Source organism: Mesocricetus auratus, unplaced genomic scaffold (genome assembly GCF_017639785.1).
Source record: "Mesocricetus auratus isolate SY011 unplaced genomic scaffold, BCM_Maur_2.0 Super-Scaffold_4256, whole genome shotgun sequence".
Lineage (NCBI taxonomy): Eukaryota > Metazoa > Chordata > Mammalia > Rodentia > Cricetidae > Mesocricetus > Mesocricetus auratus.
Genome location: NW_024429182.1, coordinates 29,565,658 through 29,592,504, shown reverse-complemented (window position 1 = coordinate 29,592,504; position 26,847 = coordinate 29,565,658). Strand labels below are relative to the sequence as shown.

The window sequence follows — 26,847 nt, the reverse complement described above, 5'->3', positions numbered from 1 at the left end:
AGTTCTCATTTGTTATTTTATCACCAAAAAATCATTCAGAGTAGTTGCATGAGAGACAGGTTATATACAACTAATTTACTCTCAATATTTTTGCCTACATACCTTCTAAGTCAGTGGTCTCCACTTGCTGTATATTAGCCACCTACATATTTGAAGAACATTTCTTATTTTTATTTATTTGTGTCTTATTTTCTTTGAAACAAGGTCTCATGTTGCTCAAGGTTGGTCTCCAGCTCAACTCACCATGTAATGGACACTGGCTTTGAACTCTTTATCTCCCTCTACCTCCACCTCCTAAGATCTGGAATTATAGGCAAGCAGTATCACATCAGACTTGAGAGTTTCTTTTTTTGTTGTTGACACATAGAAATAAACATCCTGTTGCTAATCATAACACATAAAGTCAACCAGAACAGTTCCAAAACATAAATTGTCCATATCCAAGTAATCAGCCCTAGATATGTATCTGCTTGTTTGCATTTATGCACATACTTGTGCATATATTTAAAAAGTATCTATATACTCTGCCCTGAAGTTTCACTGCCCTTTACATATTCCTGGTTGGGAATGTCCTTGAAACCATGCTAAAACATTAAAGAATTGGATTATGTCAACTTAATTACATGCCTTCTTGAGAAGAAAAATGGCATGTTCTCTAGAGTAGCTTACTTATACACATATGAGATGAGTTTATTTCCAAGTGTTAGGCTCTCTAAAAAATTTAAAGTAGATACCTTCTGAAAAATTCACATTATTATACCTGCAGATAGTGTGACAAATTTGCCCGATTGTGATAAATGCTCATTTGCGGGAATAATATAATCTAGATGCTGTCACCATGGGCTGGAAGCTTAGTTAAAAGGAATCATTTGTTTGTTTGAGATATGGTCTTCTTGTGTAGTTGACGTTAGCCTCAAACTTATTATATAACCCAGGCTAGCCTCAAACTCAAAGTACCCAAACCTAGGCCTCCTAAATGGTGGTGTCCAGGATAAAAGAATGTATTTCAGGATAATTTAGCTTTAGTTTTTTTATGTTTACCAATAGGAATTTTTGTTATTGTTGCTTGAGATGGGACTTCTATAATAGAGGTTAGCCTCAGCATCACTACAGAGCCAAATATGACCTTGAACTCTGGAGTGTTCTGCCTTTATCTCCCAAGTGCTGGAACTGCAGGCATATGCCACTGTGCCCAGCAGGAAATAGCATTTCGTGATGAGCACAAAAAAAGCCCTCTAGGAAATAAATCCTCCTAGCCAATCTTCTTGCAAGTGGTACAATCTTCCCAACATTTCTTTTGCAAACCCTATTATGGAGAGATGTTTAATAGTCACAGATGAGTGACTACAGTAACTGGGTCCCTGGGTGTCATATTAGAGTGAGGTTGTAGTTTTTAAAAATCCATTTTTCATTTGGAAACATGAACTTTCTGCAAACCAAAATGATTTAAAGTATAAGATACAAAACCAAACACAAAAGTTTGTTAAAACTGGAGAAGGGTTCTTGGAGGTTGACAATATGTACATCTTGGTGGGGCATGAGACCAATCATAACTTAAAATAGCTAAGCATTTTTTAGAAAGAACTATACTGGGCTCATAAAATCTTAGATTTTCTTGGTATCCTTGATAGTTTGATAACCCTGGGGGTGATTTTTAGATTCTGTAAGTTCACAGAAAAGGAATACTGTGATACAGTTTTATTTTATGTTGGGTTGTCCCAGAAACAGACCAGAGACCAGGATTTGAGTGAGGTTTCTATATGAGCTCATTTCAAGGCTCATTGGCAGAGAAAGGAAGATACTCCACAAAACAGCCATTCGTAGGTTTCCATTTGGTTTCTTCTATGCTGAGGGGTCAATGAGAAGTCAGACCTCCCAGTCACTCCACCTCCAGGCAAGGAGCAGTGTGCTGGTAGCAATGCTCCCACTGACCTATGACTGAAAGATGCTGAAGCTCTTTCCAGCTTGGAGTGAGTTCTAAGCATGCTCCCAGTGACAAGAGAAAAGTCCTTCAAACAAGTAAGTGGAAGTGGTAAGAGAAAGTGTCCCCATGATGCACTGGTGTCTTGCCTTACTCAAGGTTAATTGGTTATGAGTGAAATGGAAGTAGGAATGGTTTGCCTGGGTCCAGGAAAGTCACAACTGCTGAAAGAAGGTGTGTGTGTGTGTGTGTGTGTGTGTGTGTGTGTGTGTGTGTGTGTGTGTCCGTACACAAATAGCAAGAGAGCAGAAGAACAGAAAAATGGAGGACATTTGACCACACAATTAGATTTTAAAGACCATAACAGAAAGTAGGAACCTTATGTCTGCAAGCAGATAAACAGATGTCTCTGTCATCTGATTTGAGAAATGGAGTGTTCCACAGACTGGTGTTTTCCCTATTGACCTCCATTCTAACGTCCAAAGTGCCTCCCATTGACATATGTCACATAACACTGTGTCACATACTTATAATACAAACATACTTGTTAATGCATATAAATGTGCTAATGTATTTGAGAGGGGTTGATCTACTAATTTCTGAAAAATTGACTTATTAATTAGTTCTTTTCATGAAAACGGACTAAAAACATGACATTTGGAAAGGGAAGCTGACCTTCTCGCCTACAAATGAAAAGCAAGACTCTTTCAGATCCCATGTTTTATAGCTCAGGCCCCGAGTGTGTGTGTGTGTGTACTGATATAGGTTTGTTTTATTTAAAGTAATAATGTGGTAGAGAGGCAGCTGTGTGACAGCCCTTAAAAACTCCTAAATGCACACTTAAAGCACATAGAGGTCCATACTTTACTGAATTGCTCAATGCAGAAACATTCTTACAAAACTAAAAGTAGCCACTGTTGCTATAGTTACTAAACAGGATATATGTGTACTCACTGTTGTGATCTTCTCCCAACATGAGTTATTTTGAAATTTACTGTTTTAAAATTGTTTAAGCAAGCATATTTCGATCTACCTGAACATATAGACAACATTCATTAGCCTTGGCATGGTGGTGTACACCTTTAGTCCCAGCATTTAGGATGCAGAGACACATAGGTCTCTGTGAGGGTGAGTCTAGCCTGGTCTACATAGAAAGCTCCAGGATAGTCAGGACAACAAAGTGAGAAGTTGTCAAAATGAAGATTCCATTAAGAATATACAGGGAAGCTGGGGATGCAGTTCCACGCTAAGGCACAGCAGGGTGGAGCAGCAGTCTGGAACAGTGATGCTCATGTATGATCTTAGTACTTAGCAAACAGAAGCAAGAGGACTGTGAACTACCTGAGCTATCTGAGTTTGAAGGCTGTTTTATGGAAAGTTGTCCTCCAGACGTGGCAGGGCTATTGTCCCAGTGGAGTCTTAGTGTGATGAGCTGTGTAATATCCACTCAAAACAGAGCCTTGCTTCTTCATGGAGGTTGGAGGGGCTCACAAGGATTCCATCTCTCCAAGAATATATAGGCAATCCATGGTTATTGAGAAAGAAAGACATTTTCTTCAGTGGTGCAGCCACTGGTGATTTTTACCTGTGCTCCTATAAATGACTCCGCACCCAAGTACCTGAACACAACTGTTAATTAGATGCATTGGTTCATCAAGTGAGAGTTGAGTAGAAAGGCTTCTTTGGACAATTGTTAGTGTCCTTTCTGGGGAAGAGAAACATTTGCTTTTCTCTTCAGGCAATGTTCACAGTAGAGGCATATCTCAGTTGGGTTTTCACTAATGTGATAAACACTATGGCCAAAAGCAACTTGGGGAGAAATGGATTTACTTCCTCTTATGCTTTATATTCTGTCATGAAGAAATGTGAGGCAGGAACTTAAGGCAGGGACTTGGAGGCAGAAGGTGAAGCAGAGACTATGAGGGATCACTGCCCACTGACTTGCTTGGATTGAGTCTTTAAACACCCCAGGACACCTGTCAGGGGGTCTCACAATCACAGTGGGCTGGGCTTTCCCACATCAATCATTAATCAAGAAAATGCCCCATAGGCTTGCTCACAGGTCAGCCTGGCAAGGTATTTCCTCAATTGCTGTTCTCTCTTTGCAGATGGCTCCAGCTTGTCAGGTTGGCAACGAAACAAAACAAACAAACAAACAAACAAAAAACTAGCTGGCATGAGGTTTTCTAAAAATGATATTTGAGAGATCAATTTCTTTTTAATGATACTTTTCAAGTTAATTTGTCTACTTGGTCCATTCAGATTATCACAGATAATATTTTATATACTTTTTTCCACACTAAAGTTACAGACTGTTCCCATGTTCACAAACCCCTAAGTCCATATGACCTGCCGTAAAGCTTTTGGCCACTCTGAGCCACTTCAGAGATTGTACAACAACCTACTCCAACTGATACTTAGTGTTCTAGTATACAAAGCTAAATTTAAAGGACAAAGAAAATGTAACGGTAGTATATTGTTTCCTTCTAATTAACCAAGCCCCCACAGAGTTGAGAGGTCTTAAGTTAGAGGAAAAAAATGATTATGATGGTAATTACCACTTTGGAGAAATTCTATCCATAAGAGCTAGTCTTTATGAGAACAACATCCCTGGCCGGCCTTACCCTCAGAATCCATGAAGTGTCTGGTACACAGTAGGAGTGAGAATGAATTATTTAATTAACTAACATATTTTACACACTCCTCCCCTAGGAATGTGAATTAAATATTGTTAACCTAATTTAATTTTACAGTGGGGGGAATTGAGGCTCAAAGGAATTGCATAATTACCTCAAAGATAAACAGCTGCCACGCGCTGCTAGAGGCCCATACTTACAAACACTTCCTTTCTGGAGGGAAGAAAACAAACATGGCTCTATCTCACTGTGGATGTTCCCCAAAATTTAAGTGGCATCTGCTTTTACCACAGTTTATGATTTCTGAAAGCAACAGACACCTTATTGTCAAGAAATGGGTTAAGGTACCAGTGAAGATGGATTTGGAATTCTTAGGTGAGTTTGTGAAGCATGTGCAATCCAAATATCAGTGAACTCACAGTTTGTCTTAATGACATGGCCAGGTCACAGATAATGAATCTATGCAAAGTTGACAAAAGTGTTCAACATAATTTTATAGTCATATGGTATGCTATTTCAATGGTATCCATTTTGCTACTTCTAGGATTGCTTACATTCTGTGTAAACTCTCTGATGTTGTAAATTTCCTATGAAGGCATTTTCAAAGATGCTGGTTACCCATGTATCTTTATTGAAATATAGCTATCTGCTGAAGAATGCAAGAGGCAATAGTGTTTTCTTGTCTCGTGAGCACAGATTAATGGCAACAGGACTGTAAACTGTATTTGCACAGTCTCCCTTGAGATATCAGTAAGATTGATAATAATCTATTTAACAACAAATGCAAGGTATCCAGTAAACAAATATTTTCAAATGCACTGACCAAGGACCTTTATTTCTCTATCTATTAGATGAAACAATTAAAAGAGGGGTTGAGAAAAGTGGGTCTTTACAGTAAGATAGTATCAAATTTAGTACTATAAAATTAAAAGATGAACTAATTTAACAGTTATGCAAAGAAATGAGAGGACAGAAAAACCATCAATTAATAATTATGCAAAACATTGAGAAAATTTTATAAAAATCCAATCACTTTAATTAATATTATTAAGAAATTATCCATGATCACACAGATAAGCAAATTTTATTCAGTGTGAACAGTAACCAACTTCACTTGTAGAATAGAGGCTGCTTGCAGATTTAACCACTGAAACAAACAAAAAACCAGCTCCTGAAACAGACCTTTTATTTGATTAAAAATTAAAACTAACACCGTGAATTTTCTCTCTTAATTTTATGAATGTTCTATGCATATTCTGTAACAGTCTATAAATATTCTGTGACATTCAAATGTTCTTAAAAGAGAAACTCAAGCAACAAATAATGCTGAATAAGCTGTCAAAAGATAGATAGCAGCTAATAAGTGGAATTGAAATTTGAATCCAGCAGTCTGACTCACAACTAGACTGAACACCACAAAAGCTTTCTATAGGGAACATTTCCTATTTCTCCATGAAACAGTGCCACTATTACAGAGAGAGACGTGCTGAGAGGTGGCAGGAGTGAAGTAAGACACATGAGGAGCAAAAGAGCCAAGATGCACTCATTATATAACTTACAGGTCTGTCTGCACTTCCACTGATAGAGAGTCTGGGAAACAGGAAAGAACCTGAAAGATATGCATATATGCATAGTACCCAAGAGAAGAGGATGGAGACAAGATCCCCTGAATGGATGGGGAACACGGCTAGGGGTGGGGGGAATGGGACCTGGGAAGAAGAGAGGGGGTGAAGAGGAAGAGAGTTGGTCATGGGGGAACAGGAAGTTGAGGGAGTGGAGGTAGAATAGGGGGAAGAGGGAATCATAGGATCGAATACAGATCAGGCACCAGAGCGACCTCGAGTGATCTAAAGGGATAACACCAATTGGCAAACTAAGCAATAGTGGAGAGACCACCTCGAATGCCCATTCCTGATAATGAACTTGATGCCTATAACCATCCGGGAGCCTTCATCCTGTGACTGATGGAAGCAGAGGCAAACACACAATTAATCACTGAACTGAACCCAAGGAACCCAGTGACAGAGAGAGAGGAGTGATGAGCAAATTGGCAAAGAATGGGCTGGAAAAACCAGCAGAGACAGCTGATCTGAACAGGGGAGAGCTCTTGGACCCCAGACCGACAGTGGGGAGGCCAGCATGGGACTGATCTGGACCCCCCAAATGTGAGTGTCAGTGAGAAGGCCTGGGCAATCTATGGGGCCCTGAGCTGTGGATCAGTGTCTATCCCTGGAATACCAACAGTCTTCGTGTGCCTATAGCCCAAAGAGGGATGCTCTCTCAGCCTGGACTCTTAGGGGAGTGCCTGGACCCTACCAAGAGTAAAATGACAGACTCTAGATATCCCCTATGTGGAAGGATTTGGCAATAGGGTGGGAGATTGGGGGGAAGGGGAGTGCCGGAGGAGGGGAGGGAGAGGGAACTGGGATTGACATGTAAAACAAGCTATTTAAAATTAAAATAAAAAATGATAAAAACCAGAAATGTGTGCCTTTTGTTTAAAACGGGAACACAATCATTATAGGTACTAAAATAAGTAAGAAGTTTCATCTTGCTTCCTGTTCATCTCCACTCAGTGATCCTTCCAGTGTTTTTATTTGTTGCTTACTGCTGCATTACTTCAAGGGATGCTCCCAGGCAAGCTCAAAGCCTTTTGAGCCTCTGAACTACTACTGAGCACATGCAAACCACTGCTGCCTACAAAACTCCATCTCTGTCGCATGCTAGGCCTATACATCATATCTTCCACGTAGAGTAGAGAAGTCAGATATCTCCCAGTCCCGTGTAGAACACTGCATTGTAACCTGCCCATAGGATAAACAAGGGGGTTTTCCCTGTTGAGTCTCCTACATGTCATGGCAGTCTCCTAACCTGTTACAGCACTGACAAGTTAGGACTAAAGTGGTAGCCACTTTGTCTCAACAAAGAATCTGTATTCCTGGTACCTAGGCTCTATTAATGAGTGTTGGTCACTGGTAGGAATTTGATAGGAATGGGGATGGATAAGTCTTACAAGGTTCAATGATAAGGTAAAACTAGAATCAGTCTCAGATATGGAGAAAGCAAAGGGAGAGGGTCACATAATTCATTTCATTTATATTAAATTCTAGTTACAAAAATTCAAATATGAAATTACCAATTATTTCAGGGTGATGACTACAGAACATTAAACTTGGAACATGGAGCTCTTCTGGGCACTGAATCATGTGTGATCACATTGGTGATGTGTCCATCATATCTGGGGGTACCAAAAAGTTATGAGACAGAGTGGTAGATATTACTCAGCTTATTTAGTAACATACTGCCATCTTCTGAGAGATGAGAAAAGCAAGGAGATACAATGAACTGAAGAAGTTAACAGTCCATGATGAGAGTAATGAAGTGAGACAAAAATCAGAGGTTTTAACTTATTAAGTTGAAAAGTTGCTTCAAATGGATAAACATTAGAGATTAGTCGATTAGTATTCCCATAGTAGACACCTTTCCATTGGTCCAGGGGAAAGAGAGAAATGCTATGTCATGTCGTCAGAAAGAGGACTTGGCTTGGTTGGTGGGGGAGAGTAGGATCAATGGAGTAACAGCCTGTATATGTGCTGGAGACTGAAGCCAGCTCATGAGTGACAGTTAAATATCCAGCAGCTAAGAATATTGTACTATATGTGGTTAGACCTTAAAAATTACTATATTCAAGGTTGAAAAAGTTCACAAAGACACACAGGCTGGAAAAATCTGAAATATTATTTTTTAAACTCTATGTGCAGAGGAGAACCATTGTGTGGTTCTTTGTTACAATGAATTTGATTGACATCACTATAGACTTCATTGGAGTGGACATTTGCAGAAAGAAATTCAGGTAGCCACAGTAACAGACAATAAGCATGAGCTAACAGGAGGAGGAAGACACAGGTCCCCCAGTGTTAACTGAATGGGAAATAGATTTCATGAATTGAGGATAGAAAAGAGGCTGCAAAAATACCTTCCAGTTTTAAAACATGCATAGACTGAAACATCTGTATATTTTGATACCACAGCATGTGCATAAATGTGTAGCTTAATGGAAATTCAGGAGTTCAGTACTATAAATACGGTTAAAAGTAGCAAAATAATAACTCACCTGGGATCACCTTCTCAGAATGATAAAGGATTGGACTGGACACCCATGAAAACAACAAGCAGGAGGATGGAGCATGGATAAAGAATTCTCAGAGGAATAGGGAAAAGGTGAGTGAGGAGCAGAGGAGAAATCAGACAAGATTATAGGATATCCACAAAACTGTTCCATGAGAATTTACCTCTGAAAACACAAAGGGGAACAAGATTTCTTTAACAAAGGACTATTATTAGAAGTTTTAATGTCAAGAGGGCATAGACAAGTCCTGAAGACAGTATCAATTAATCAACTGACATATGTCGTGTGATTTTTAATGTACCACCTCATTCCCTAATTGTGCAAACACTGATTGTCCAAAGGCCTCAAAAGATGTAGAGCTAAAGTATTTGTGGCCAACCAGCCATCACTTTGGGACGAATGCTTTTGAAAACATTATTTTTTAAATGTGGAATATCTGATTTGAGGAGAGATAATAGGATAAAGAAAAATAAAACAGCAATAATCTTTGCTATTTGTTGAAGAAAGCATTCACATTTTCTTTGAATTTCTTTGTAAAGTAACAGAAACTTGAAAAACTAGTACATTTTCCCTTCCTATTAAAATGCTTTCTTTGTGCTACATCTAGGTTGTTTTATGGAGTAATCAGGAATATTTAACATTGTAACTTACAACCAAGGTGTACTCTGTAGCATTCTTGTTAGCAGTCTATTCAAGTGATATGGTTTACATGGGATTCATAAGATTACATATCTTGATTAAAGATAGGAAAGTTTGTCTTTCACTTTCCTCTATTGAGTATAGGTCCAACTACATAAATATGCATATTATTTTGCTTTTTGTTTCATGTAGATTCCATCTTGTACTGTCTTATTATATACTCCCTAGTGAACAAATGGTAAGTCAGATGAGCTAATGATGAGATCTCTCAGTTCAAAGGCTCTTCTTATCCTTTCTCCCTGAGTATATGTTTGCCATTTTCCTTACAGACATTTATCTAGAATGATGATTGTTTTCTGGCTAAAAGGTAGTCATAAATTAATACAACTCCACTTTAAAAGATAAGCAGTCATACAGAATGTCACAATGGGAAAAATAGATAACAGCAACGACAAAAAACCCAGCCCTATGATGCACAATGTATTTCAAGTTATGTTGACTCAAAGTACATCAAACTTGTGGTCCAGTGCAATGGTGACATTACTGCAAACTGCAATCCTGGGAAGAATGACAATCAGTGACAGAGTGACTCTGAAGAAATACAAACAACTAAAGATGATCAGGAGAGGCCGAGAATGAACACAGGTGGCTTACAACACGTGAAATGCAAAGAACTTTCCTGTGGACACACATTGGGAGAGGCTGTCTTTCTAATCGTGTAAATGATGAGCATGAAAGCTATCAATTTTCATGAGCAAAGAAAGAAATGCATTAGAAGATGTGATCACAATGTGTCAATATCAGAATGAAATTCTTACACAGAAGCTGAATATTCATAGACTGAAAGTCGGATTGCAAGATCTAGTTTGAAAGCATTTGAAGACAATTGGTCTATAAAAGAAAAAGACCTAATATAATTATAAATACAAATAGAGCAATGAAATTATTCATTGGAAAAACAAACCTGGGAAAATGCCCTGAGCTCATTTAAATTAGAAAACAAATTTATCCTATATTCTAGTTTCACTTACCCAACAAATTCCCTCCTTATGTTCACTCCTTTTAATGTAGAATCTATTCTATTTAAGACATACTCAGCACATTTCTTACCTTGAGGAGTTTATCCTATGAATCTAACAAATATTAACACAGGGCTATGGACTTTCTAGACCATCAAGGAAGCTTATTTTTATGCATCGTCGTTATGCATATCACTGCATGTTTGACAAATTTGAGTTTTGGTAAACAACCAGAGCTTCTTGAAGTGGGCATTTCTCCAAATATACTATCACAAACAGGAATCTATAAGCAAAACGAGGCAGAGGGTAGGAGATTCTGAGATTACGAAGATGTTCCTCTCCAGAAGGTAATAAAAGGATCAGGGGGAGGAAATGCCTCTCTCAATGCCCGGGTCAGATGCTTTAGGTTAGAGATGAAAAGAAATGAGAAAAGGTATAAAGGAAATGGTGTTTTCTATGTTTCTACTTATCATCTACTTCTGCCTGTACTCAAGGCACTTTCTAAACAGGCCACTCACTAACAACCTTCCCGTTCTGTTGTGGCCTTTTTGGGGTGACATCCTCATGGTCAATGGTCTTCTATGGTTGTAGCCTTCACTCTTGTTCTCTTCCAGAATGTTGTCTTTTCCTGACTCTGAGCAAACACATGCCTTAAACAAATGTTCCTTGTCTATTTATCATAAGACTGGCAATAATTCCCAAACATTTGTTGACTGCACTGAGAAACCATTAAATCCCACCGTAGGACATAATCTCCCTCTTTGAGCATAACTTCCACAGTAGCTATTCACTGGGCACTGCGGTATATAGATTATGATTTTGACCAAGTTTCTGAAAGTCAAAGAAACTTATACATAAAGTCAAAGAGAACCCATAATCAAAACTACACATTTTTAAAAATAAAATGAAACAAAAATTTACTTTTTGTGTCCTAATTTCATCTTGCTTCTAATTGTTCTTAGAGTCTTAGAGCAAGATTTTGTGATGAGTTTCATATATATCTTAAAATGTCAGGAGAGTCCCCTTCTATCTCTGCTCCTCATCTTCTTGAATCTCTGTTCTTCCAGTTTTTACAGTATAGCTACAGACTACTTACTAGAGCTGGAGAATTTTTAACATTCCTTCTTTTTCCTTTGGTGTTTTCTGTATTTAATTTTTCACCTTATAAAGCTGATTTTAAGAGTCTATATCCTAAAATCCATTCATGTCTTTCCACTTTTTCTATCCTGACCTAGGATGACGTCATCTTTTCTCCAGCCAAGTGCACTGTCTTCCTTCTCCTTCCCTTCAGCATCTCACAATGATTATTGAATTCACACTCAACCATTTTCCTCTCTTGCTTAAATCTGTGTGATGGCTATCTATGTTCCCACTAGGAAAAAACTCAGGCATTTGGCCTGGAATTTCAGGCCCTTTGTGTACTCTTTCCACTTTCTCCCCTTCACCTACCTATATTTACCTTTGCTCATCTTTTTTTTTTTAACTCTCCAGTTTTATTCAGTGGGTCTCTGGGTCTAGAAGAAGGTGTTAGGCCTCTTGGTGGTGAAGCGTGGCTTGTGCTGGCGCCACAACACATGGTGGGGCAATGGGAACATGATCTTGGAGTCGTGGAACTGCTTGACAGCCTGCCGGCAGCACTTGCCTGCTGAGATCTCCTCTCCCTTCATGATCTGGTTTGAGGGTGCACGGGCACGGTGTCCTGCACCCATGTCTCGGTAGCACTGTGTGACAGCGCCAGCAGTGGTCAGGTCCCGGTTCTCGCGGTACATGTTGTGTGTGCCAGCCAGATGCTGAAGTTCTTCACACACAGTGGAGATTTCACAAACACCTGTCCACAATACACTATTTCCCAGGGCGACTTCTTCTTCATCTTCTTCAGCTGTGACACCAAATACCAGAAGTGGGACTTGGCCACCACATGGTTGGGCATGAAAATTCACATTCGGTATACTGGTGGTGTGTGACACTTCCCGGTGGGCAAGCAGCGCCCCACCACCTTGTACTCCCGAAGTGTGCCTGAGTCCTTCATGGCAGTCCATCCTTGTTCGCCACCAGCCACAAAAGCACCTTTGCTCATTTAGAATGTTAAAGTTATGTCAACTCTCTAAACATTAAATATCCTGGGACTGGGGAAATGGCTAGGTGGGTAAGAGCACTTGCTCTGCAGGCAGGAGGACCTGACTTTATATCTTCAGCACTAAAGTAAGAAGCTAGACATGGCTGCATGCTCCAGTTACCCTAGTGCTTGAGCCACGCACAGGTGAAACCCAGGTTCAATGGCTAAGAGACCATGTCTCGCGGCAACAAGGTGGAGCAAGTTAGAGTAAGACTCACATTGTCCTGCTCTAGCCTCTGCATTCGCATATGGGTACGTCCAGCACACAGCCCCACACACAATCAAGAAAAAAAAAACAGCCCCAAATCTCTGTACTTTCTGCTTTCTGCTTTCTCTACCTAGAGTGATTTTTTCCCTCTCCTCTATCCTTTCATGTGCTTTGAAGAATCATAGCAGATATGTGTACTTCTATAATTATATTCAAAAAAGTCTTCCTTGATTACAACCTGCTCAACAGTCTCAGTCTCTATAATAAGTGGATTAAGCAATACTTCTTTACACCTTTTGACTCTATCATCAAACTCTAAAATAATTATCATGGCAAGTGCTAATTTTAATCTAATTTGAAAAATGTTACCTCTGAGAACATGTACTGTTACAAAGGAAGTTTTCCACAGTGACAAACTCAATGCTCACAAGAAGTATTCAAAACCTACTGGTAGAATTGAAACCAAGCTCTAAGAAGCTATGTAGAATTTTATGACATTTTTATGTTCAGTAATAATTTTAAATTTCATCTTAATATAGAAGTAAAGATATTTTAAACTAATATACTTCACAGAGATAACAACATCCACTTATTAGTTATTTCTTCAACAGGAAATTTACAAAGTAGCAATCTTACTACCATCAATTAGAGAATCTAAGTTATTTGTGGCATCTGAATTCTTTTAAGTTTTCTACTATGGAAAGCTTGAAATAATACTGAATACTTTCAAACACCATTTTTCCTACTTAAAAGTTGTAATTACACTAATTAAAAATAGTTCTATGGGCAAATTGTAATATTTCCATAAATTTGTCCAACACTCATAGTTCTCTAAATTAATAATTGACGCTTATTTTTATGGTTTCAAATGAGGTCCAGATATAAACAATGCTGCCCTCCAACTAACCAATAACACGCCTGTCTCTGCCTCCTGAGTTTTCAGATTATAGGGATGCATCATCATGGCAGGTGATTTTAATCTTTTTTTTAAATAATTAAAATAAAGCACAAGCAAAATAAAGGAAAGACTATAAGGAATGCATGCAGGTGGGTTTCAGTTTTATAATGACTAGGGAAAAAAAAGGATAGCCAAAACAATTCTGTATAATAAAAGAACTTCTAGAAGCATCACCATTCCTGACTTCAAACTCTACTATAGAACAGTAATGAAAACAGCTTGGTATTAGCATAAAAACAAGAATTGAATCAAAGACCCTGATATCAATCCACACACCTATAAACACCTGATTTTTTACAAAGAAGCTAAAACTGTAAAATGGAAAAAAAGAAAGCATTTTCAACAAATTGTGTTGGCATAACTGGATGTCGACAGGTAGAAGAATGCCAATAGATCCACATCTATCACTATGCACAAAACTCAAGTACAGATGGGTGAAAGACCTTAACATAAAACCAACCACACTGAACTGCCCAACTATGGTCATAGAAGCATTATTTGCAATAGCCAGATTCTGGAAACAACCTACATGCCCCTCAACAGAAAAATGGATAAAGAAAATGTGGTATATTTACACAATACTCAGTGGTAAAAATCAAACAAACAAATAAACAAACAAAAACAATGACAACTTGAAATTTGCAGACAAATAAACAAAACTAGAAAAAAGTATAATATGACTCGCTCATAAGTTGATATTAGACATAAAGCAAAGGATAGTCAGCATACGGTCCACAACCCCAGGGAACCTAGGGTAACAAAGAGGACCCTAAGAGAGACAAACATGTATCAGCCTAGGAAGGGGAAAAAGAAGATCTCCTGATTACTCACTCCTATTTACATAGGATGTGTGGGAGGCATGGGGGGTGGTGGAAGAGGAGAGGGGAGGAAGGAAAAGGAGTGGAGAAAAATGCATAGCTCAATAAAAAATATTCAAGAAGAAAGAAATACAATGACTAAAATTTTCCTTAGTACAGTAAAACCAAGTCACTCTCAAACACAGGACCCTGAATCCAACTGAAAGATCCACAGAAGACATGTCTAGGCATTTTACACCCTTTAACTGCACATTTGGTACCATTCCAAATATATGCATAGACCTAGTTGGAAGATGTTTCTCTAATATACTAACCAAAATTTCTGTCAGTCAGAGTGTTTTCCTCTAATACAAGGAAGATTCATTAATAGGAAGGTCAGAATGTGAAAACATAGCTGGAGGTCCAATTACACACTCATTGGGTTTTTAAGTTTTACATTAGATCTACTTGTCAAAATGAAAATAACACTTTTTGTTTCATAGGAATGTATCTTTAAAAACAATCTTTATCATCGGATAGAACAATTTTATCAATATCAGTAATAAATGCCTGATGGTGAACTCAAAAGAGGCCATGAAAAATTAAGACTCAGTCAAGCACTCAAGTTATCAAACTAATTTTACCATGAACTTTTTTTTACTGAGGTTGAAATACAATAGCACTTTTGAAATAGATTCTATTTTTTACCATATAGTTAATGATTACATATTGAAGAAATACAAATATTTCAGGTATACAGAAACTTTTGAAGTTATTTATATAATTTATCAAGATATCTGGTATTCAATGTAAATGACCTGCCTGTAACAAAATGCAACTTTAATTGGTATCCCATAATTCTCCTGACCCAGGGAGTTGATCAGTGGCACACCTTAATTGATAAAAAGCTTTATAGTCAAAGTCTCCCACCATAAGTATGCAGGGTTTAATGTGTGCTTTGAGTTTTAGTAATGTTTCTTTTACTAATGTTGGTGCCTTTGTATTTGGGGCATAGATGTTCAGAATTGAGATTTCATCCTGATGAATTTTTCCTGTGATGAATATGAAATGTCCTTCTTAATCTCTTTTTATATATTTTAGTTTGAAGTCTAATTTGTTAGACATTAGAATAGCTATACCTGCTTGCTTCTTATGTCCCTTTGATTGGAAAATCCTTTCCCAACCCTTAACTCTGAGGCAGCATCTGTTTTTGAAGTTGAGGTGTGTTTCATGCATGCAGCAGAAGGATGGATTCTGTCTTCATACCCATTCTGTTAGCCTGTGTCTTTTTATGTGTGAATTAAGACCATTGATATTGAGAGATATTAATGACCATTGATTGCTGATTCTTGTTTGTTTTGGATTCGTTGGTGTGGTAGTGTGTGTGAGATTTTCCTCTATTTCTGACTTATGGGAAAGTGAGATTAGCTATTTATTGCCTATGTTATTGTGAGTGTAGTTAACTTCCCTGGGTTGGAGTTTTCCTTTCAGAACATTCTGTAGGGATGGATTTGTGGATATGTATTGTGCAAATCTGGTTTTGTTACGGAATATCTTGTTTTCTCCATTTATAGCAATTGAGAGTTTTGCTGGGTATAGTAGTCTGGGCTGAAATCTGTGGTCTGTTAGTGATTGTAGAACATCTATCCAGGACCTTCTGGCTTTCAGAGTTTCCATGGATAAGTCAGGTGTAATTCTGGTAGGTCTGCCTTTATATGTTACTTGGCCTTTTTCCTTTGCTGTTCTTAATTTCCTTTCTTTATTCTGTTTGTTTGCTGTTTTGATTATTATGTGGTGAGGAGATATTTTTTGGTCCAGTCTATTTGGTGTTCGGTAAACTTCCTGTATTTTCATAGGCATGTCCTTCTTCAGAAACTCACAAGCAAATGAATGGCACTAGAAGAAACCATCCTGAGTGAGGTAAACCACTCACAAAAAGACAAACATGGTATGTACTCACTCATATATGGATTTTAGACATGGAGCAGGGGATTGCCAGTCTACAATCCCACCACCAGAGAGGATGGGAAACAGGGAGGACCCTAAGAGAGATATGCATGTTACCCCAAAGAAGGGGAATAGGACAGGATCTTCTGAAGGAATTGGGAGCATGAGGGGAGGGGAGAGGAAGCTTGGAGAAAGAGATGGGGAGAAGCGGAAGGGAGATGAGGACATGGGGGAGCAGGAAGGTTGAGTCAGAGGAAGAATAGAGGAGAGCAGGATGAGTGATACCATAAAGAGGGAGCCATTATAGGTTTGCGGAGAGATCTGGCACTAGTGAGACTTCCAGAGATCTACAAGGATGACACCACCTGGCATCAAGGCTACCTTAAATGCCCTCCCTTATAATGAGATTGATGACTACCTTATATGCCATCTTAGAGCCTTCGTCCAGTGGCTGATGGAAACAGAAGCAGACACCCACAGCTGAATGCAGACACCCACAGTTCCTGAACTGAACTCCTGGAACCCAGTTGCAAAGAGGGAGGAGTGATGAGCAAAGGAGTCAAGACATGGATGGTGAAACCCACAGAGGTAGCTGCCCTGAACAAGGGGGAGTTCATGGACTCCAGACTGGTAACTGAGAGGCCAGCATGGGACTGATCCAGACGCCCTGAACGTGGGTGTCAATGAGGAGATCTCAGCAATCTCTGGGAACTCGGATAGTAAATCAGTATTTATCCCTGGTGTACAAATGGACTTTGGTAGCCCATTCCAAATGGAGGCATGCTCTCTCAGTGTGAACACATGGGGGAGGGCCTAGGCCCTGCTTGGGATGATATGGCAAACTTTGAAGATACTCCATGGAAGGCTTCACCCTCCTTAGGGAGCAGGGAGGGGATAGAGTGGAGGGTTGGGGAGTTGGTGTGGGCCAGGAGAGGAGGGAAGGGAGAGGGAGCTGGGATTGACATTTAAATTTTTAAAAATGCAAAATAAATAAATAAATAAAACCCTCTTATAGTCCCCGCAAAGGAATGAACTGACAGGAAAATGTTTCCTATTTGTGAATAAATACTAAAATAATATCCAAGATTCATAGCAAACAAGTATCAAGATGAAATCAAGACATTTATTTCCCAAGAAGATGTGAACACACGAACATTTCATTCCACTGTCTGCACTTTGCTCCTATTAATTGAATGACTCAGAGACACCGTTGTATCTATATTACTGCTGGATAAGTAGATATCCTGAGCAGACATCAGTGTCAGGATGGTCACCCTATCGTGAATATACCTGATGGTCAACTTTCAAAGTTCCTGAGAAATGGTGTATTTTAAGTGAAAATACTTTACTAAAATTTCTATCTGCTTAATAGGGTATAACATAATCTTTTAACAGGAATTCTTCTGAAAGATTCTGAGATAAAAGTCCCTTTCATTGCAACCGTGACATAAACAAGTAAGTGGGTTTTACATGAGATGCACCATGGAACTGCCTTGCTCAACATATTCTAAGTTTGAATGTTTGGAGGTTTACTCATTTTTTAAAACAAGGTCTTACTATATGATGTGAACCTGCATCAAACTCATTCTCCTGCTTCAGCTTTCCAACTGATGAGGTTAAGACATCTGCTGCAGGAAATGATGGAGTTGACTTGGCCTAGCTGCCTTGTGACACATGAATTATAGGTTTTTAAGGTAGAGTTCATGACTCCTGGGAGCTCATCATGGTTTCTAGTCCCTGAAAGACTGATGTACTCCTACAGGCAGTGAAGCATTCGGCAGCTTTGTGTTTCTCTGTATGTTCCCTTAGTAGTCAAGGAAGCATGAAGACTTAATGGGACAACTCATCTTAGACATTAATCTAGTGTATCCTGTGTGACTTGCAAATTTCACTTTATCTTGGCAACTACAACTGTACAGATCCTTGAAATCACCATTATATTCTTTTTCTGATAAAAGTATAAAAGTTAATTGTTCTTAATAAAATTGTCACAGCCTCAGTTGTGCTGTCGCCCCTCCAATCATACTGATTTTATTCCTCTAGACTATATCAGGTGACCTTGGACCAGTAAGTAAACCCAGACACTTAGAATCTGTCATCACTCTCAACTACTTCATAAAAATAAAAAATAAAAAGGGTGACACCTTGTAATGTGATAATGTCTATCAACATCTGAGATAAAGGTAAACATCTCTGTCAAAGAAAAACAACCAGTCTAGAACTACAGGTTATCTAAGAGAGCTTTACCAACTAGTTTGAGCATATATGAGAAATGAAATCTATTTACCTTTACTCAAGAGTAAAGAATACTTTGTGGTTCTGGGGATCAAACCTAAGGTCATACTTATTTTAGGCAAGTGTTCAACTACTAAGCTACATCCAAGCCCTATTCCCTATCATCCCTCTGACATTAGTGGTTCCCATTGCCTGCAGCATTATGGGCTACAAGAGTGAAGTTTACTGAGTTAGCAGTTCTGTTTTAAAACTGAAAGTCACACCATGTCATAGTGGTGCTTACCCAGACGTCTGAGGCAGGAAGATAACATGTTCTGAGCTGGACTGGGCTACACAATAAAACCTTGTCTCAGAAAAAAACAAATAACAATAATAACAAAAATACCCTGAAAAACCAAACAAACAATACCCCATTGCAGACAAACGGTGAGATCTGGATACACCAAGAAGCTAGGCAGGATATCAACTTGTTATCTAGGATTAGTTGGAAAAGAGGCACTGGGTTTTGGAGGCAAGAGGAAGCAGGTGCTTTGAATTTTTTGAGTGCTGAATCAAACCCTTCCCAAGTAATAAGTAAGATACACAGATCATTGTTCATCAGTTGACATACAAACAGAGCTGAAGCTAGATAAGAAATAAAGCAACCTAAAGGACAAAAGCATGGAAATTAAAAGGGAAGTTGACTTTGGTGGTGCAGGGAGATAAGAAAATGAAATTCAGGTTTAATAGAATGTGGGAATATGCTGTAGTATCAGAAATGGAAACAAAGGTCAAACGGAGCCAGTTGACTCAGATAAGAACAGATGTTCCTCAAAGCAGGGCTTAGTTCTTGATGTATAGTATTGTTTTAAATTGTATGTCTGGGTGATAGAGTGGGTTCTGTACATGTGAGTGAAGGTGACTGTGGAGTCTGGAGGCATCAGAGTCCTCTGTAGCTGGAGCTGTAGGAGGTAGTATCATCAGACCCAGGTGCTAGGAACTGTGCTTGGGTCCTTGACAAAAGCAGCACACACTAGTAACAAATAAGACAAAACATGGCCTCTTACCTTTTGTTACTCTTACTGAAGACATATTCTTTTTCAACATAAAATTTTAATGATTTTGAATTTCACACAAGCACTATAGTTATACAATTTAGCCCATTCATCTCCCACTAAATTACCTCAACTTCTGTAACTATTGTTGTTACATATATATAATATATGTGCATATACACACACAGAGAGAGGGGAGAGAGAGAGAGAGAGAGAGAGAGAGAGAGAGAGAGAGAGAGAGAGAGAGAGAGAGAGAGAGAGAGAGAGAATCTATTAAGTCCATTGAATCATTGAATGTTGCCCATATGTTCATTCGGTTCAAGATTTCTCTTCCCTTTAAAAAAATCAACAGCTGATCTAAATACAACTCAGTATGTAATTTATTGTCTTTGAGGCCTTTTCAAAAATACATAATACGTTGCAAAGCATATTCTGTCCAACTATCATTATTCATTTCAAAGGAAGACCAGATGATTCTCTTAAGACTGGTAACCAAATAAACATTGACATCAACTGCTACAGTAGAGCTGGGTGATTCTGACAGCCACAGAAAGTTCTAATGAATATGAAAATATCAACAACTTCAGGAGATGTTTATAAACACCTGCTGTGTTTCTGTGCTGAGAGAGGCACTGCAGAAGTGAAGAACTAGCAACCAATTACACTTACAACACCGGTAATCCAGTCTGAGGCAACAATTGACATACTTAGGTTAATACGTTGATAATTCTCTTGTCTACTTCATTTCTACTTCTGCACCCCTCTCTTGTCTTCCAATAAGTTCACCCCAGAAAGCAGTCACAGTTTAATGGGTGCACTCAGAAGCCAGATCAATTGGCTTTGCATGCCTGTTCCTTAATTCTGTGGTGGTGGGATACTGGGTGTGAACCAAAGCTTTCTCAGCCTTCATTCTTCTCATCTATAAAACGGGTATTCCAGATGTTATCTTCACCCATAAAGTATCGATTATTTATAAAATAGTTGAACACATTTGCCATGCATATGTGATAAACAAATGAGTCATCATCTTTAAAACTTTATTTCACTTTTCGCATCTGTTTTAGCAATCAAATTGCTTCTTTAGCATTTATTTCATTCTCTATTCCACTTACTAAGCTGAGCCAATAGTCAGATCCTGTCCAAAGCCTTTCCTTCATATGTTTTCAACTCTCTTGTCTCCCCAGTGTTTTCACCCTGTTTCTAACTTAGACTATCACTTCTCCCAATCCTAATCTGATATAAATCCCAGAGGATTTCATTTTGTTGCCTATGACGGCTTGGCTTTTTTGGTTTATGTAAGGCTGGCCTCCAATTTATGATCCTCCTGCCTCAGCCTCCATGTATGAGAATTATAGACACTTGTAAGTAGAAGGAATTTGCTGTTTGTGTTATTTCTTTATTTACCTGTTTTCTTATAGTGTCTTTCTGTCTATTCCATGTTGACCTCCAGCTTTGGGCTGGAAATATAGCACCCAGTGCCAGGCCTAGCAATAGAAGTTTTAAGACTGGGTAAGTGGTTCATTATATTATTTCTTTTCTGCCTATTTACCTTCTAGCAACATACAGATAAGAGTTGCTCTTAACTTGAAGTCAATGTGGAACAAAGTGTTAAAATCAAGATATAACCATGAGTGAAAAACAGACCCTTTACTTTAAGTCACGAGCTTTGATGGTTGTGATTCCCCATAACATAGCCCATCTATCCTGACTGAGATAATAGCATTGTGACTGAGAGTGTACTTGTTTAAAATTCCACTCTGCACTTTTTCTAAGTACACCATTAGGTCCCGTTTTTAGATGAGCCCATTTTAGATTTTAGGATGACTCAGAGTTACTTTTGCAATATCAGCCTCTGCTCTCTAATTACAATAAAACAGGAGTAATGCTAGTGCCAACTGATAAAATGGTGTTATATGTAGCATGCAAAGTGCTATGACTCATACTTAGTATCTTCTATATGCTTGGATCCAGAAGAAACCCAAAGCAAAGAAACAAAAACATCCTTGATATTAACAAACTTACAAGGTTATAGAGAAAGTAACTAAAGGTGACCATAACTTGCAATGATAATAAAAGAAGGCAACTGAAGAAAAATAATGTTGAGTATTTTTATGGGAAACAATATGTAGTGTGTTTCCTTTTCATTGATCATTGAGATATCATGAAGTTAAAAAGAGGGAAGGAATAGAGACCCTGAGAACATTCCAGACAAAAGTGGCATAGTAAAATCATTGTGTGTTTCAGAAAGTCTGTCTGGTAGAAATAGCCTTGGAATGCATGTGATGTCCAATTTTTCATCTATGCCTGTGTTTTGTTGGGTTTTTTCTGATGTGACAGAAACAACATCAAAGTCTCCATCCAGTTTTTAAAAGTTTGTGTGCCAATATAACTTAGTGGGTAGAATGATAGCCTTCCATGTATGACACACTGGGTTTGATCCCCAACTCCTCATAAAAGTGAGTATGAAGGCCAAACCTCTAAAGCCTACACTCAGGATAGAGAGACATGAAGTTCAAAGTCACCCCCAACTACATACCAAGCTTGATGATAACTACATCAGTTCAGTAAACATATATAAAGAGATACTTGTGGACTGTGTTGGAGACAACAAATATGAAGATCTTTTGTTCTCCTTTTGTATTTAACCTGAATGAGCTATTTGACAGTTGTGCGTATCTTACTGAGTTCACTACACAGACATACAGACTTGTTTCCCCAGGCATGAGTGTATGTCTATCAATGCTGTGATTCTCTGCAGAGTCTAGATTTCTGAAAGACCTCAAGTCAGGGTCTGAACATCTGTGCAAATACATGATTGAACACCAATTTGGAGGGAGTCAAATCTATGGATTTAAACCAATCCCTGGTCATTATGCAAATCTCTAGTTCAACCTCTAATATCAGGAAGAGGCTTTTCCTTGGACCTCATCATTTTCTCAAATAAGTAGGCAATCTTGTTCTGACACTAGGGGCAGGCAGAGGCAGGCAAGTTCAGTTTTTCAATGCTCTTTAATAGTGACCCCAATGGTAAGAAGGAGGATGGAGATCCAAAGGGCTATTGAAAGCTGATGCAGAGCCAACAAAACAATTGCTCAACTATTGACACACAGAGGAGCTAATCCATAGGATCAACAAGCCAACCAAAGAGTATTCAAAGCCTAATGAGAAAGGTATAAAGCACGCAGCAGGTTTGAAGCTACTGTTGCTGTATGTGTCTTGGAAGGTGGCAAGTATAGGACCATGTTTGTAAACACATTTAATAGCACAATACATGAACATGTACTATGTTTACCATGTAGGAAAAATGATTTTAAAGAGGTCAGTTTTGTTTACTTTTATAGTCTTGAAAAGGTCTGTGACTGAATTTTTAAGAATTCAAAGACTCTCAAGTCACAGGTGTATCCCATTCAGATTCAAACAAAATCATGAAATAGCTTTTTAGAGAAACAGGACAAAACATTAAAACATCTGCTTGCCTGTCTGTCATATATCATCTATCATTTTATCATCTAGAAATCATCTCCTTACCTACCTATCATTTATTCCTTCTAAGTCATTACAGATCAGCAGTCTGGTTTTCTGCAATCTAGAGTTTACTACCTTTACACAAACATGCACACGAACGCACACGTGCACACACACACACACACACACACGCGCGCGCACACGCACATGCACACATGCACACATACAGGCCTCTTGTCCTATCTGAAAACAAGACAGAGATTCTAAGTGATATCAGCTGCTGTGTTTTCCTATTTTTTCCACAAGAGAAAAGAGTATTCTGCCTAGAACGTTTTTTGTTGTCCTGGGATTAAGGCACGGTGCTCTGTCAGCTTCATGAGTGTGTCTTCTGAATACATTTATAGTTTGCTGTCTTTAAAAAAGAGTGAAAAATATTGAAAAGAAAGGGCTTTGAAACCCACCTTCAAAGAGAAAGACATTCGATTTACCTTTAAACATTCTGCTAAGCAGTATTGTCCTCCTCCATCCATTGCCCTGGAAAAACATAAAATCAAGAAACACAGAAAAAGATCTAGGCCACCTTCCAGTCTCAACTGCTGTTCACTCAACAGGACAGTGAAAAGTGTCGTGTGTAAGTCAAAATCACATTTCTTAGACTATGTGGCCCTTCCTAGAAAGCAGAAATCAGGGAGAAGGATCCCCAACAGTCCACAAAAGTGACTTCAAATGCAGCTGTCTGCACTGAAATCAGATGAGATAACAGATGTAAAATGGTTTTGAAAACAGTAATGTTGACAGAAGTGAATATTATGACTGTTATAAGCTGTTCCCAAGTGACAGGTATTATTATCATTATGCAGTGTGGTTCTTTTGTGAGTAGAGCAGAGGTGATTTGGGATTAAGAGATTCTGACATCGTCTAGTCCTTTGACTTCAATGCAATACTAAAGGCAGAAACATTCGAAGACACCAGATAGTCTCATTCCTTTCTCAAGAATCAAATGAAATGGGGGAAGAGATGATGAGTTACCTGAAGGCTTAGCAGTTGTTAGCACAGTCATGAAAAGCAATTGCAGCCCCAGATGAAGTTACAGAAGCAGCATGGCTAAGGCTAGCTGTGCATTTTCGGTTTTGTTTATACACATACACACATATAACCATACATAAGAATGCATTCTCATATACATAATTGTATAATAATTAATGAGAAAAGGGGCCATAATTTTGAAAAGGGGGAAGGATGGGCAAATGAGAGTTGGAGGGAGGGAGGAAAGGGAAGAGGCAAATAATGTTATATTATAATCTCAAGAAAGAAACGAAAGAATTTCTTAAAGATCCTTCTGTAGTCTTTTGTCTGAAGACTATGAATTTGGCTTTGGACTTCAAGCTGCAAAGCCATTGTGTCCACATACAGCAGCACTGGAATTTGTGATCCGTGGGAATCTGCTCTGAGGTATGCTGGGACAATTGGCCACCTCACTTCTAAGTGAATACATAATGAAGAGGAAGGAAGAGGAAGCCCTGAAAGTAGGAGAAAATGATCCACTGCTTGGATTTAGAAGCAAACTCGATCCTACATTTGCAAAATGACTTGCTTGGACTAGGAGAATTGATGTGTGGGAAATTACGGTAACTTCACAGCAGAGTGTGGTAGTCACTGTTCACGTGAGTAGCAAAAGACAGCTGCACTCAATTAACCACAACTGCTGACACCACAGGGGCTCTCTAATTATACAACTAGCAAACTCAACTTTTTAATCAAGCCAATGAAGAAATGTGCCTCCCTCCTCCTTACCATCCAGAGTTCTCCTACAAGAGACTATCATAAGGTTGGATACACAGTAAAGCAATCTCAAGAATATGCCAGAATTCAGGAGGAGGACAGGTAAAGACTCAGACAAGCCTCACTTAATACTTTATTTCACACCCCAAGATGAAAGTGTAACAGGATGTTTTAAAACAGCTTCATCTGTTGTCACTTTTCTTAGCTTGACATCCTAGGAAACAATATACTGCTAACACTTATAAGAATAATAACATTTTATATTGTGCTGAAAGATTAATTCAGAACACTGAATTGCATTATTTTAAAAGCAACTGCATTATTATTACTGCTACTTTAAATTTTTTTACACATAATTTCTCAGTAATCAGACTTATCAGGTACAGGGCTATTTTCCTTCTCTTCTGATTCTCACCTATTCATGTAATATGTATTCTTATTAATTGAAGGTGAATGGAAGACCTTCACCTTGTATATTACCTTGTACATTTACATCTGCTTTTTTAATTTAATAAAACACTGAACCAAATTTATTTTTTAAAAGATAATGGGGAGTTTTTCTACTCTACCACTCACGAAATACTAATTTCATACTATTAGATTTTCCTGTGCATACACAAATTAATTGATAGTTTTACAGGTATCTCATTTTCCCTATGGACTTTTAAGACTTCGTTCATCATTTGTGTGTGTGTGTGTGTGTAGTGAGAGAGAGAGAGAGAGAGAGAGAGAGAGAGAGAGAGAGAGAGAGAGTCAGAGACAGAGAGAGGTGGGCAGAGACAGAGAGGGAAAGAGAGAAGAGAGAGAGAGGGAAAGAGGGAGGGAGAAAGGAAGGGAGGGAGGGAGGGAGAAAGGGAGGGAGGGAGGGAGGAAGGGAGGGAGGGAGGGAGGGAGATACATGAATGCATCCATGCAATGGCACAAGCACATCATGTATGTATAGGTTAAGAGGGCAACCTTGTGATGTCGGTTCTGTCCATCCACTGTTATTTTGGGTCAGAAGGCTGAACTCAGGGTGACATGCTTGCACAGCAAGCACCTGTTGACCACTGATCCATCTCACCAACCCTTCCATGCATAGTTTGGCCTGTTCATTTTTTCCCATCATTCCCACTTAACTTTATAAAGGTACTATATTTCATTGTTTACATATAGATCTGCCAAGTGAAATTTATTACCTGGCACCCTAAAGTACATAATTTGTTATACCATCTCCTCACTGAAAGAATGGCTATTTCCCAGTAGATAGTTCTAGAGTAATATAAGGTGTATTAGCTAGTCCTCCCTATTGTGCAGAAACAGTGATGCCAGTAGACCATTAAATATACTGTGGCTACTCTATAGGCTGGTTCCCGCTATGCCACTGTGGTCTTTCTTGCTTTAGGCAATTCAAGTAGTCCAATAGAAACAAGTCACCATATTGGTATATGAGGGACTGCTAGGAAAGGTTGTGGATCCCGTGTCTAAATGAGTACATCTTATGCATCAGACTGAAAATTTACTTCCATATTGTGCTCCCTCAATTACAGTCATATCAAATCTTTATGTAGGTGGGACAGGAGGTACTGATATTTCACTTCCAAAATGCTATACCTAGAGGAATTTCATCAGATATTTGCTGGATTTGCAATGAAAACAACTTCATAGGTCTACATTTTACAGTTTTCTATAAAAAATTAACTTGGAAAAAAGGTTCAGGTGCTTAGACATCTCCACAATGACAGTATAGCAGCAAGCTCTTAGATAACCAGCTGTGGAACTGCACAGTTCAGTAGAAGCCATTCTCTTCTGCACCAGTGTTTTTGGCGAGGGTTTTACAATACTCAGATCACACATTTGGCAATACTTGTACAAGATGCCTAACAGTACAGATGCAAAACGCCACATCTTGGAAAATGGTCTCTACCTGTTTAGCTGCTTGAAAGGTAGTTGTTTAAGTAACACACAAGATTTAAACTCCT

General features: G+C 38.6%; 1 protein-coding gene and 1 pseudogene across 5 annotated transcripts in view; both read right to left on the bottom strand.

Annotated features, from left to right (window-relative positions):
- The window catches only part of Prkg1 (protein kinase cGMP-dependent 1), a 1,145,204-nt gene that overhangs the window by 344,863 nt on the left and 773,494 nt on the right, over positions 1 to 26,847 (bottom strand). The window lies entirely within an intron of this gene.
- LOC121140405 lies at positions 11,811 to 12,373 on the bottom strand (annotated as a pseudogene).